Source organism: Vanellus vanellus (genome assembly GCF_965231255.1).
Source record: "Vanellus vanellus genome assembly, chromosome: 2".
NCBI lineage: Eukaryota > Metazoa > Chordata > Aves > Charadriiformes > Charadriidae > Vanellus > Vanellus vanellus.
In genome coordinates this window covers 123709289-123724012 of record NC_138906.1, presented here as the reverse complement: position 1 = coordinate 123724012, position 14724 = coordinate 123709289, and the positions used below count along the sequence as shown (strand labels likewise).

Sequence of the window (14724 nt, the reverse complement as noted above, 5' to 3'; positions counted from 1 at the left end):
GCTGTTAAGTATTTAGATCTTTAACACACTTGTAAGTAATAGTTACTATTTGTAAATGCTCGAGCATTTGGGAGCAAGAAACTGTTCTTCTAAGTACAATTCCATTGCCACTTTACACAATACCATTACTAATCATAACATTTTCCTTTCCTCATTTATTAATGGAAAACAGACTTTTTCCAATGGCAACAGTCAATGTGCATTATAATCTTAGTATTTATCCAAAGTCTGTTAATAAAATAGCTTTCAAATGAAGAGGAAAAATACTTTTCAGACAGCTTTAACCATGTTACACTTATGTTAGCACTGTGAATTAAAAAAGAAAAAAAAATTGCTAATTCGTATCAGGAAACTTCTCTCGGTGACAGGCGTTCCCTGACAGGACTTCTGGAACTTGACATATTAGACCAAGTTTCCACGAATGCTTTGAGCCCTTTATTAACCTAGCACTGCAAGTGCTTTATTTAGATACTAGCACCCTACAGAAAGCTTACCAAGCACTTTCTGCAATCCTGAAATTTCCAGTTAGCCAAAAAATGCCCTTGCCCGGTTATTAAAAGGCAAAGCTAGTTGGGAGAAACCTTACCGCTGGCCGGCTCTAGTGGAAGGTGCATCAGCTAACACCACCACACACAGATGCTGGGGCTTGAAGAAGAGAAACGAGGAAGCAGGAAAACTTGCAAGCAATGTACAACAGCAAACTTTGCCTATAAAGCCAAATTAATAACTTCTTAAAATCACACATAGTAATTAAATTAATAGTACCACAACTGCTGCCATAAATTTGTGGATCAAATGTGATACCAGCTGAACTACTACTGTGACTTTTATTTTATTTAAATGTAGGGAACAGATGGAATGCAATATAAAGCTCACACCCCTGCTCTAAAATAGAGGGAGGACCATTAAAAAATGTATACACCTCTGTTCTGAGCAGACAAGAGCATACAGAAAGTGCATGGTCTTCCTGAAAAGATAAACAGCTGGATTTACTTGCTTCCATTAAGCAATGACCCACTTGTCAAACATAAGCTGTAGATTTAAAAGAGTGATTACATGAAGCCTCTTATATTAGACAAAAAAGATCTTCGCTATGAAATCAGACCAAGTCTGAAAATAATTGAGCACAGTCAATATTGGTTTTTTATACAGACTCAACACCAGGACAAGTTATTCTTTTAAAAATGTGTAATATAACGTAAGGGTGTTTCCTATAGCACTGTTCAGAGGGTGTTTATCCCACGCAGCCTGCTCAGGTCATTAGCGGTGAGCCAAATCCAGGCCTCGTATAAGAGGATGAAGCTCTAATGGAAGCCACTGCATAAACCTTAACGTGGGGGCACTGCCAGCGTCCCTCTGCGAGGAACGGGTATTCATAGAGAAGTAAAACTGGCGCTCCCCACACTAAATGCTAACCATGACATCTACCTGGCCTATCTAATCACTCGGAGAGGATTTTTAACCCGGACTGCGGCTGTGCATGCTTTGGTGGCAGATCTCCAGCTGGGGCTCTTAAGGCTTGAGCCAGCTGCCACCCACTTTGCCCACGTGTGCGTGCCTCCCACCACACGCCTGTTTCTGTGCCTGCTCCAGGTTTAGGTAGGAACAAATGTGCAAGACCATACAGATGATTACAACATTTGGGCTTGAGTGCAAGCCCTGAGTTAACAGCAAAGGAAACGTGTCAAGGACAACAAATTACTATGTCCCAAGACACTGAAAACCTCTAATTTTGCCACTTTGTATTGCAACGCAACAGCAGAGCACACAACAGTGGCCTTCCCACACTCTACCTAAGGGCTAAACAAGTCTCCAAGAAGGCTGAAGAAGCCATTATTATAAGCAACATTTTTACTGTAAGGACAACTTATAAAATGAAACGCGTGTTGCTTCCACCTGACCTCACTAGCGTACTGCGTGCTGCCAGCGACTCACGCTTTGCTGTGACTCAGTGTATAGGGTGATTTTCTGGAAGCGGCAGATCATGGAGCAACTTAATTATACAAGAATCCCAGCGGTCAGCTAATGAAAACCGAAGTTTCCAGCCCCAGTGTTGGAAAATGTTGATACTTAGATTAAGAAAAACAAACAAAAAAAAACAACAAAAACAACCACCCCACACAAATCCAAGAAACAAAACCAGAAAAGCCAGCAACAATCACCCCCCCGCCCCCCAAACCCCTCCTTAAAATAAAGTGCAATATCTGAATTAGCTCTTTCAAGCCTTTCTTTACTCTTGGGCTCCTAGCAGGCATGGTGGGATTCTGGGAGCCTGTCCACCCCCTGGACTTTACTCTGCTGCTGGAGGCTCTGAGCACCGCAGCTCAGCATCCCGGTGCCTGATGTGCAGGTACCTGCTTTAGCAGCAGCACTAGAGAAGAGGCCAGGTAAGCTACACCACAGGTCAGGGACATGCATGCTTCACAGAAAAGAAGGTAAAAATGAGAATGCAGCCATGGCACTCCGAGCTCCACATGCCTCCCACCTCATCTACAACAGCATTTTGGTTTCAGCACAGTTCTTTGTCATTTTTCTTGGGAGTCACCACTGTGCCAGCCCAGCCTTCTCTTCCCATCTTCCTTTTACACTCCTTCATCTGCCTTCCGTTCTCCATCTCTCCTGCCTTTGCCTTTCCTTCACCAGATGAAATCTAGAGCTATGTACTGACTTCGCTGGTAGCACCTTCCGAACATTAAAGTGGTCAGCAAGTGATCACACTCACTCACAGTCAGTACTGCAAACAGACTGGCAAGACACAGGCCACTAGAAAGAGATCCTGGTTTCCTATCAGATCCAGCCTGACGGCAGACTCGAGATGACTGCACAGAATCAGGCTAGGTCCTGCTCATTTGCTAGTTTATATTTATTACATCTAGAAACTGCTTTGAAAAATGACACGGTTATTTTAACAGTATCTAGATGCACTACCACTACTTGATGTATCCGACAAGGATTAATATTTTTTAAGGTCCTTAAAAAAAAATAAAAGGACATTTTGCTGGAGCAAAACTCAAATCATTACTTGAAACATCCTTTAATAAACATTCTCCAACTTTTAAATGAAGCACCATTGATACACAAAGTGCAGAAGGCAACAAAAGACGACTAGAAATAAGGGTATCTTTTTTTTTTTTATATTATTGTATATTGTCACGGCTTCAACAGTCATGACACAAGCAGCAACATTTTGTAACCTCTGAACAGTCATATTGTATATAAAATGAAAAAAGGCTTCTGTAATATTTTGAGCACAAAAGGTACTAGTGGCATGAAAACAGTGTCTTTTCCTCATTACAGTAGAAAATGAGGTTTCTATTTAATAAAACCCCCCAACCACAAGGCTATGTGTTTTTGTAACTGTGAATGTATGTCAGTACTGTTGACAGCTTCTGCGCTGGAAAGGATGTCATTATTAACTCTGAACAAAACCACACGTTATCTTTTTGAAAAGCAAAGTTACGTTCCTGATGAGTCAGCCGCTTTGCTGAGCTCCTGTGGGATAATTTTTGGTATTGGGCACTGAAAAAATAAATATCACCCCAAAGTTCAGAATATTTTCAGACAGCACCATAAAAGGCTATCCAAGCTACCCAATTCCTAAGTTAAGAAGGGAACGGGGCTGGTGAGTGTGCAGCCATAAACAAACATTCCAATTAGTCAACTTTGGTCTCTGAGGTTCAGGATTTAGATCTCCAGTTTTCTCATGTTGGATCAAACCCAGCAGCTGTGTCCTATGAGTCCTAAACAGATGTCGTCCACTACATTTTGGGGGACTTTGCGGTGTTTCCACAGAATGAAAATGCTTTCAAAGCAGCCTGCTCAGCCCAGAAGTTCACCTATTTCATACTTCTTAAGAAGGTCTAAAGGTAAAAACAGCCCTTAAGAAAGTCACGTTGCCTTTGAGGGACATTAAGAGGACTCGTTTGGGGAAACAAGCAGTGGGGAACTGAGTAGGAAACAGAGTGCTCTTAGCCAGAAGTAGTATTTTCTTCTGCACCAGTGCTGGAGGTAGAGAAAAAAGAAGTGAGAGGAAATGCTTTATTAGTCTGCCTGGTTTAAGTAATTATATGCAGCTTCTGCATGAGCGACCAGAGAACATTTGTTTCTGTGCAAGGAAGAGAAAAGCTCGTACAGGTCTTTTTGTTCAGGTCTCCCCTAAACACCTCATGAATTAGTAGTTCATCACACAAACATACCTTATATGCGTGTGCATTAACATTTTTTTTTTTATACGTATTTGATTTCTCTTGTATCTCAAAATCACTGAAATACAACAGGTCCCAGAATTGCTTTCTAACGCTAGGGTACACTGCAAATGTTTTAGCGATAATACATCAAGCAAGGAATTGTAACTGCCAAAAGCCCAGTGTAAAAGGTGTAAAATTCCTTGGATGTTCCAACATCCATTCCTCATGTTGTTGTGCATATAACTTAACGCCATGAAAAAGTATGCCCATTTGTCAGGCTCAAAGGCACTGAAACCAGACCGGAAGGTTTCCCGAGTGGAGACTAGTACATAACAGCATGTTACATGGATTTGGCTTTTGCAATTGTAATAGCTCAACTAATTCTCTAGCAATATAATGAATCTCTGGTATTAGAAGGCTGATGGCTAGATCTTTATTTTGACATATAATAGGCCATAAGGACTAAGGGATTTGGAGAGGAAAGGCTACACAGTAAGCAGCAATCCACAGGGAATACACTGGAAAGCTGTCTGTTGCTTCACAGAGAGGGTTACACATTGCAGGAAATCTGCACATGTCAGATAAGTTTCTATTAGACAGGTAGGACGCAGTCTGCTTTTATAAATGTCCATTTTGTGGCTGCACACTATCTCAACACTCAGTTTTCTTTAGGTTTCCTGTTGTTTCAAAGTACTTGTGACACCACCAGTATAACCGCAGTGACTTTAGGCAGCAGCACCTACTCTGTGCCAGAGTGGAAAGCGACAGACGATACCCACCGTGGCCCAGCACAGGGCATTGCCCCGCAGCACTTCCATCTGCGACACCTTCACAGGAAGGAGCGTGTCCACGGGGGGAGGACGTTTCATATTTTCTTAGTTCTTGCTTTCAAGATGCCTCTTAAAGTCTAGAGCTATTGCTTCATCCTTGAGGCATACAAGCCTCTTTCAGCTCTAAATTATAGACTTCTGTTCTTCTCCTGAGAATCTCCAGGTGCACTCAAGCCCTGCATATCTTCTAATTGCTCTGAAAGTAACTCTTCTCACAGCCTGATGAATCTGAACTCTGTGGCTCCTCTTTTAACTCTCCCTCTCCCAGTGTCAGTCTCATCTCTTTACCTGCCTCTGTGCCGGTGAGCACAGGCAATTCCTATATTTCCCATAGAACTTAACCCAAATAATTTCTCATGTCTATCATGTATCTGGAGAAATCTTTCTGCAAACATATTTTTTATTATTATTATTTTTATTATTCTTTTTCAGACCATTAAATAACTTGGAGAAAATACCTAGTTTCACTGTGAAACAAGTCTTTAAAATAACTCAAACCTTTTTACTTTTAACTACAAAGCATCAGTGCAAACTGAGATGACTCCTACATCCAAAGTTAGCTTTTATACAGTGCAACAGCTTTACAAGTATTAGCAGAAATGCAACAGTATGTTTTAAAATGAAAGTTCTTCACTACACATTACTAACCCTGGTACAGTGGCACTTTGTGTTCTTTGCTCTTTTTCCACTTAAAATTATGCACTAACGATGTGCAGAAGAGCTAACATTAAACTAAAAAAAGGCAAGAATACAATTTCTCAAAGCTTCCAATCAGAAGGGGAGAGAAAAGTTAGATTCATGTCAGTGCTAGGCATATTTTCAGCACTAGCTATGAATAAAGAAACCCCACACTGTATTGCAAACCACTAATGCTGCAGCTTATTCCTTGCCAAGGGAAAAAGGCACGTACGGTATCTATCACAGGACGGTGAGCACTGCCGGTAGTGAATCGGTTCAAATAGGAGCTTTATTACGGGGTATCCTACGCTCCATTTTTGGCAACAGTGAAGATTTCTTGCTTAATAGCGCAGATGCAGCAGCAATAATACAAAGTGAGCGAGCGATGGCAACGGCGGGAAGCCCAGATCTGTTCCAGGCGCATCTTTTCCAAAGGCTTTCTAAACATTGCCACCTTGTGGGCCTCCTATCTCCTCCTCTCATTCATCTCTCCACTCTCCACAGGTGACTCCCTGCGCGGATTTCACAGATGCCACGCTGGTGGCTGGACAATTTAAATCAACACCCAACTCGGGTGGAGTGCCATTTAAACTCCCATAGCTGGGGATTAAAAAAAGGGACAGCACCTTACAAATTCTATCTGAAATTACTAACCCTGGTGCAGTGGCACTTCATGTACTTTGCTCTTTTTCTACTTAACTTTACGAACGCAGCACTAATAATGTGCAGAAGAGCTAACATTTAACTAAAAAAAAAAAAAGCAAGAATACAATTTCTCAAAGCTCCCAAACAGAAGGGGAGAGAGAAATTAGATTCATTGTCCACCTTTGGTATTCTTTTTTTCTTTTTTTTTTTTTTTGTATTCCTTTCTGCCAGCATTTCCTTCCTACTCCAGTCAAAACCACAAATTATTTCAAAAAAATTCTGTGGCATCCAGTTTAACTTTCATCAGTTCTGTTTCATGAATGAGTAAGTCCTGATGACTTGAAACTTAATTACACAAAGATGTTGCAAAGGAATATCAGTTATTGATACCAAACTTATCTAGCTACTGCTTTACAGACAACCACAAGTTCTTGGGTACTTTCTCAGTCTCTAGCACTGTAACAAACACACACAAACACACAAGCATACTTACTTTGAGCATCCAAACACTTTCCCTGGTTGCCGGCTTGAACAATTCCTTGCAGCAATTTGGTACTGGAAAGAAAAACATGAAAACCTTCAGTTCAACAAGCAAGCAGGGGAAAAAAAAAAAGACTGACTGAATGGTCTTTCTATCAGTTGGGCAGTGATGCAATAGCCATACACTAAAAATGAAACAAGAAGAGAAGTCCTTCATTACAATACCCTAATTCAGCTGCGTTCACAATGGCCCAGTGTCTAACACATCTGCACAACAATCAGATGTCCCTCTGATATAGTAGCAAATCTATGAGGTCCCTTATGCAGTGCTACATTCAGAGTTTATGAATAATTACCAGGCGCATTGCTGTTCCTTCATCTGACCAGGCTTCTTCAGAGCACAGGCAATCAGTTATGACCATTGCGTCATGCAACTGGGGCCTTGCCTCACTTGCCCAAACAGCTTTTCAGAGGGGGGAAAAAAAAAAAATAAATCTACTATTGAGAAACACATGAACTGATACTCAGTGACTACACTTTTGCCAATACAACACAGAACCACTGGCAATCCTTTGAAGTGCCTCACTTAGCAGTGAAGTCCTGATGCTGCCCACTTGTAGAAGCTACATCAAGACCCGTTCCCTTCTGTGTTCCTAGATGTGATTGCCTACAATTGCTAGATTTGTCCTCACATCCATTCTCTCAAGTGCTCTGTTACAGGCTCCAGAAACATCAGCAGGAGCAGCCATATATGGGTTTCGGTTTGTGCCATGAATTACATATTAGGGTTACGTGGCTAAGTTTCTTAATTCGCCTTCCCAGTCAGCAGGAAATATCATTCCTAGCAGGTAAATAATGGTTTACAGTCAGACCAGGGCTCTCGTTATTGCTTGTTTTGCATTCCTTGTCAACTAGTTGAGACAGCCCAGCAGGGAGGGGTATTCCAAAGGCATCCATCTCTGCATAACAGCACAAAACTACACCAGACAGGGTTCCAGTGGGTCTTGGGTTGAATCAGGACTGAGGGATGCAAGAAGCTCTCACAGGTGAATTTATATTTGTCATAAACCATGTTTTTAAGAGGAGGAAAACATAAAGCAAATCTCACTCCAATTCATTATCATCTGGGAAAGGTAAACAGACCTTTAAAGATGGCTTGTCCAAAGGACTGGATCTCAGCTCCAGGAGCTGTGACTCATCCTGGCAGAGAACTTAGGAAGGCTGCTAGCAGCCTGGCTACCTTAAAGCCAAACCAGAATGGGAATTCACTGTTAAACATGTTATTGTTTCATTTCTTTGAATCTCTCCAACCCTCTTAAGCTTTGCTTTTCAATGTACTCTTTTTCCTCCATTTGTTTAATGTGGAAAGTGATTCCAGCACAGCTGACAAACCTCAGGCATCCTATTGGCAACGGAACAGCAAATCCATCATGGTATGTTGGCTTTCACTCAAATAGACACCCCCTCCCCCCCACCCGCCCAAACTTAAGCTGGGCCCCAACAGCACTAATCCAACAACTTGTAAGGATGGGACACTCTTAAGACAATGGTTAGAAGTAGTAATCTCGCATCAGAAAGCGTTGACCAGAACTTTTAACAGGGAACAGCAGTTGAGAGACACAGCAATTTCCCTTAGAAATGCGAGACTTCATTTACTCATGGAACGTTTTCTACACTATACTTTCTGAAGAGAGTGATGTTTATGGCATATTGAAGACAGACAACTATTTCATCGCCTTCAGTAAGTAGACCTCAGTCTGAGAGCCATTTGAATAATAACACCACACTGAACTTCATTCACGTAGTCTTAAAAAATAAAAACCAGAAGTCCTCATAGCAGAGGTTCCTAAAACTTGAAAACTGATGATGGTGTACCTCTTTGGGTTGATCCGTACATATATCACGTCTCAGCAACGGCTCCTGACTTTTTGCCTGCATACAGGTACTTACCCAAGGTACAGGGAGCAGTGCGATGGCTACAGCCAGATGAGATAATTAGCACTTGCTTGCTGCTGTGTGCAGTACCACTGCCAGGTCTCCACCTGCTCCATAAGCCATGCCAACACCTCAACCTGTAGTTCTGGCTTGAGATGCCGGAGCGGCACCCAGGCAAGGGAGTGGTAGGAAACACCAGATCATTAAGGTGGAATTTAATTTAGGTGGACAAAGGAATGCAGCAGAGGTCCTAGTTAGTGGCTGTGAGGAAGGTAACAATGGGGAGCTGGTGTCTTCTTTGGAAGGGTGGAGGGATAAAAGTGTGCAATGAAAACAAGGGGGAGGAAAGGATGCCATCTTTCTTCCCACTACATGCCAGGCCATGCATAGCTCTCAGCTGCAGACACTGGCATCATATCACCACTCTACACAAACCAGTGAGCGCAATTCAGTTACTCTGAATTCCCCATCACACAGAGACTGCACTGATTTTAATATAGGTTCCTGTCTCCTCATCTACAAAGACATCTGAAGAACTTACTCCTTCCACATTGGTGACCATAGGAAAAAGGTCAAGGGGTAAAAAGCAAGAGGATAAAGATCTACAAGATCTGGAAAATAGGAAAGACCTTAAAGCAGGGGAAAAAAAATGATTTCCTTAACAACAATTTAAAGAGGAATCTTAGAAAATCCCACAGAGTGAAACAAGTAAGAAAAAAGGCATACATATTTTTCAAGACAGGAAATTACGATTTGCTTAATGTTTTAAAGTTACACATAGTGCAAGTTCCCTGTATTATACTCTCTGTTCTCCTGATCAGGGGATTGTGCTGGGGGGAAACAGGCCAGTATTTACTAGAAAAATGTTAAAAGAATTGGGCAGATTTTGCTAACAGCCAATGACTATTCACACAGTGCATTCAGTTACCCTCCTCCTGCAGTCCACTCTTGAAACAACTTGTGTCACCCTGCTTGAGCAACAGTCAGGAGGCCAAGCCCAGCCATGGGAGGTTGGACTGGTGGGCCACTGGTTTCCCATTGGGAGTTCAAGAAGTTCCTCAGGGGTGTCCTCGCTTCGCCAGGCTATAGCTCTGTAGCCTACCCTTGCCGCTTTCTCAGATGCAGTTGAGTTACGCAACCTGCCGGTGATCCTAGTGTGTGCTGGTGGTGGCCTTGGACAGGTTTGGCAGACTCTTGCTGTCTGGAGTTTATGGGATCTTGGGATGTTAAGTGGACCACTGTCTTTCAGGGTTTCTCTGATCTTGGGAGGCTTTCACCTGCACCCTCTCAGTGCATACTTAGCCTCCCTGTGAAGTTGTTTTCTGGTAGCTATTGCTTCATCCACAAACTTAGTTACCTGTTGAACCCATTCACACAAACTGACACAGAAGGGCTTCTATGACAATATCCCTTAAAATGCTGAAAAACATTGATTTTATTCTGAATGAATACTGACTGAAAAAAGAAAAAACCCAAACAAAACAAGGAATGGGCAAGATGGATATGAGAAAGCGAGCCAAAAGCCAAGAAACTAAGTGAAAAAAAAAAAAAAAAGACAGTGAAGCAAAGGCAATCTGCAGAAAACAAGATAAAACAGGTTCTAGAAGCACATCGTAAAGTCATACTATGAAAAGTACTACCCACAGCTGTTAGTTTGAAGGACTAAGGAAGAAAAGTTAGGATAGAATGTTATTAAGAGGATTTAAATCAAATACCTTCTAATACATTTGATGATATTTTTTCAAAACTTTGTCACAGGGAGCTGTATGCCCCGTATGGGCGCAGAACCCTGTCTTCTGCTACTGTGTCTCAGGGGACTAGATGCCTTCTACCATACGGCACAGGTCTTTTTTTCCTCCCCCCACCCCTAACCAAGGGCTGGGAATGTGGTGTTGCATGAAAACAATTTGTAATATAGGCTGACAGTCACCTATTATTGCTTGAAATATCCTCAGTGGCTACAGAAAACAACTTCAAACCCAACTTATTTTTAGCAACTGAAAGAATTCAAGCAAACCCCTTGTGGCTGCTATCCAGGCATTTAATGAGTGGAGAATAGCTCGACAAATTACAGAAATGGACAAACTCAGAGTGTAAATCACAAAACAGTGTATACCACTATTTACATACGCTTTCCTGTTGAAAAGATGAACTGAAAGATTAAGGCTTCCAGTGTCAAAGGAAAGAACTGCTGTCTTCATGAGCTCTGCATGAATCAGAAAAACCAAAACAACCCCCCCCATACGCTTAACAGTTGGGCAGATTTCTCAACTTACTGTGAACTAACAGCCCAACCCTATGCTGTCTCACTGTTCCTGGGTAAGTCCTCTCCCCCTGAGTAGGGCTGGCTCTGCAGCAGCATATGGAAGGCACAAAGACAGACTCAAAGCAAAAAAATCAAGTAACAGAGCCGAGTTTAGTACTATCTCCAACTCTAAACCTGTGAGAAATGCCCTAGTTTGACCTGGAGTGCTTCACAGGGAAGGCAGTCCCAGAAGACGCGAGATGCTGCTACCGAACGCACGACAGAGCTTCCCACCTCTTTTGCTCTTGCCATTTCAAGCGGCTTTGTCCCAGTGGTTCTGCTTCTCTGTCAGTGCTCTGATTTCAAGTCATCTATTGGCATGAAAAAAGTCCTAGAGACTTCTTATAAAACTCTGTTCCCTCCCTCTCATTTGCAAAGCTACCAATCTTTTTTGGGTCATTTACATATAAAGTAAATCCAAGCATGTCCTGCTTAACATCTTTGTAAGCAAGAATATGCATCCTTTCTCAGGAAGGTTTCTTCTAACCCTGCTTGGGAAGCCACTAGATTTTTCCTCCCCCTAGAGCAGTAAATCAACTTCTGTAATTTCTGTTGTCCTCTCCCGTCCCTCCTCAGCCTTCTGTAAACTGGAGTTTCCAAAATGCAAGTGCCTTGGAGACAATGCTGGGTTCAAAGCTCCAGCCAACTGCAGTGTCACACCTACCTTTGTGCAGCAGCCTACCTGCCCTCCTCCTATTAACGAATACCTTCCCTGCCTTCCTGCCCAGTAACTTCGAGATGCAGTAATTATCTTCCAACTTGAAAAGGGTGTAACAGAGCTCAGTTCATGTGATTTTAGTTAGTGTGACAGATTTGGTAAATTTTTTTTTTTTTGGCATAACAAGCAGTGCCAAACCTGCATATCAAGCAGTAGGTGGCAGACCTAATAGGACAAACAGATGAGAATGTGTATTTGTCATTCTTTGTATTCAGCAGCAGGATGCCACGTTACACTTAGCTCCATTTCAACCAAAAAAAAAATAGTATCTCTTTTCTCCTTTTTGAGAAAACAATTTTCCTGCAATTATTTGAGGCATCCTTTTGCCTAAACTTTAGTTCAGAGTCATTGATGTCATAGAAATTGAAATGTTGACACTAACTAAAAATCTGTTCTTGTGTTGTCAGTGCCTACATCTGCTGACTTCTGCATCCACTACGATCACCAATTTTGTTTGTGGCTTGCGCGTTTGACCGCAGTTTACTATTGATGTGCTTCTGTATATATTATGCATTTTGATGGGTTTTTCTGGTAGGCATTATACCATCTTACAGAATGCACTTGGTTTAAGAATAACCAGAGTTGATTAAGTGCCTGCTTTGTGTCATATACTAGAATCGCTTAACACATTTCTTTTTATACTTTCCTCTATAAACATAAAGTTATGCTGCTGTGATGCATATGTTTTATAGTGAGGCAACAAAAGCCAGCACTAAGGTTTCATATTATGAAGAATTTGGCAATAATATGGCCTTAAGGCATTCCAGCCTTAACTGCTCCTTCCTTATTTATATCCCTGGGCTGCCCCTCAGTTTTTCTGGAACAACTCTGAATCCAATCCACTCTGAAGCAGATGCAAAAAGGGATCTAATTTCAAAGTTACCTTTTTTGGCAGATTTAAAAAAATAAATGTGGGGCAGTTCCCTGTTTCAGTACACAGCATGGCCCCGTCAACATCTGGGTTGGCGTAACTGGGAGAGCAGGAACTCACTGGCTGGTACTGATGACCAGAAATGGGTACAGGGAACAACTCCACCGAGTGGGCTGGATTATTAAGCTTTAAAAGCAGACGCGATCTCCTCTTCAAACATAGCCTGGAGACTGGCGGGTACACAGAGCTATGGGAGAACACATATCAGCTTTTCCCTCTTTCATATGAAAGGGGTGAAAGACACACGAAGGCCAGCTAGCAGCAACTGCTTCAGTCCAGGTTAACCCACCACAAGTTTCCAGTACATTTATCATTTCCTGTGCCCAGCTTTAGGCTTCATTTTGTGGCGGAATATTTATAAGCTAATCAGCAACTTATAACTACAAAGAAGATTCAAGGAAAAAGTATCAAGGTACACATTCAGATGTTAAAACCCCAAAACCTGTGTCTGCGTTTTGACCCGAGAGATATTTTTTTGAAGTTCTTTTAAGACAATTAAACTTGAAGATTAACACAAGGAGTCCTGATGGCATAATAATATGTTGAGTTACCCAGGTTGACATTCTTTGAAAACAAGCCTACTGAACAAGCATGGTAGGAAAAGCCCAAAGATTACTTCCATGAAGGGTTATACAGGCAGCTGCAGCAAACCGAGGGACTCTCAGAACTGCTTCGGGGATCTAAAACGTACCAGCTTCAGGACCAGCAAAATATTTAGAAGCACAAGTTGGTTTAAGAGCTTTAAAAGACAGATGTTTAAACTCAGGAAGTAACTTAAATTTAAATTCACTGTAACCCTTACACATCTAGACATGCCTGAGAAAAGTGCAGGTAGCTCAGGGTGCCCGAGATTACATGGGCTGAGACCCCCGCTACTGTGAGATTAGTTTTTTCAGACCTCTCTTTACAATGAGCAAAGAAAATTAAGCATATCAGAGAATATTCAGCAAAAATCAGTTTGGTGGCCACAGAGGGGAATAAACGCTCCTGCCAACCCTCTGTTGTAATACACTGCTCCGCTATGAGCACACAGCCATGCCTGCCAGTTGTCTGCCTTACCTACCAGTGATCTATACTAAGTTACAGAATTCAGTAGCTTTACTTAAAAAGTAAAAATAATCTCTAAAACAATGCGACATTCCCTATCTATGCCTATTTCAGACCAGGAAAGAGGCAAGGACAGGTCTGGAAAGCAGTTATGCAAATTCTTGCCCTGACCTTGCTTGGTGCCAGCTAGCTGGAGACCAACTTCAGAGAAAAGACCTGGGGGTCTTGGTGGACAACAAGTTGGAAAAGAGTCAGCAGTATGCCCTTTGCAGTAGGGAAGGGCAACCCTACACCGGGCTGGGTTTGTAGATCCAAGGCAGTAATTATTCCCCTGTATTCAGGGCTTGCGAAAGTGAACCCTGTATACTGGGGAGCCACAAACCAGTGACAGACATACTGGAGCCCAGTCTACTATACCAAGATGGTTAAGGAGATGGAGCACATGATGCAGGAGAGGCTGAGTTGGGTTTGTCCAGCCTGAAGCAGAGGAGGCTTAGGGTGTGTGGGGATGTACCATTGCAGCCCACAGCTACCTAAGGAGAGGGTGTAGAGAAGATAGAGCCAAGATCTTCTCAAAAGCACACATTGACATTGCAAGAGGTACCAGGCAAGTTTCAACAGGGCAAATCCTGATTACATGTTAGGAAAAGTGTTTTCATCATGAGGGTGGTTGAACATTGGGTCCAGGGAGGCTGGAAAGTCTGAACGTTTTTGAGACGTTCAGAGCTCAACAAGTTCCTGAGCAGCCTGATCTGTTTGGGATGGCTTTGAATCCCAACAGGGGTTGGACAAGATGATCTCTTTCAGCCTGTGTCATCCAATCATTCCATGTAAAAGTATCAATACTGCAGGCTGCTCGTTGCCTGCTTGCCTTACCCAGGGAAGAGAGTCCAACACCTAGTTAGGGTATTGGACTGCCATCTCAGCCCTTTTAACAGTTCCAGCATGTCTTTCTCTGCCTCAAGTTG

At 42.3% G+C, this 14724-nt stretch overlaps 1 protein-coding gene across 1 annotated transcript in view; it reads right to left on the bottom strand.

The window, feature by feature from the left end:
- The window catches only part of MAPRE2 (microtubule associated protein RP/EB family member 2), a 104281-nt gene that overhangs the window by 71200 nt on the left and 18357 nt on the right, over window positions 1–14724 (bottom strand). The window contains exon 3 of the mRNA XM_082499332.1: window positions 6834–6895. The gene's annotated coding sequence lies outside the window, so the exon portion shown is untranslated. The remainder of the gene's footprint in view (window positions 1–6833; window positions 6896–14724) is intronic.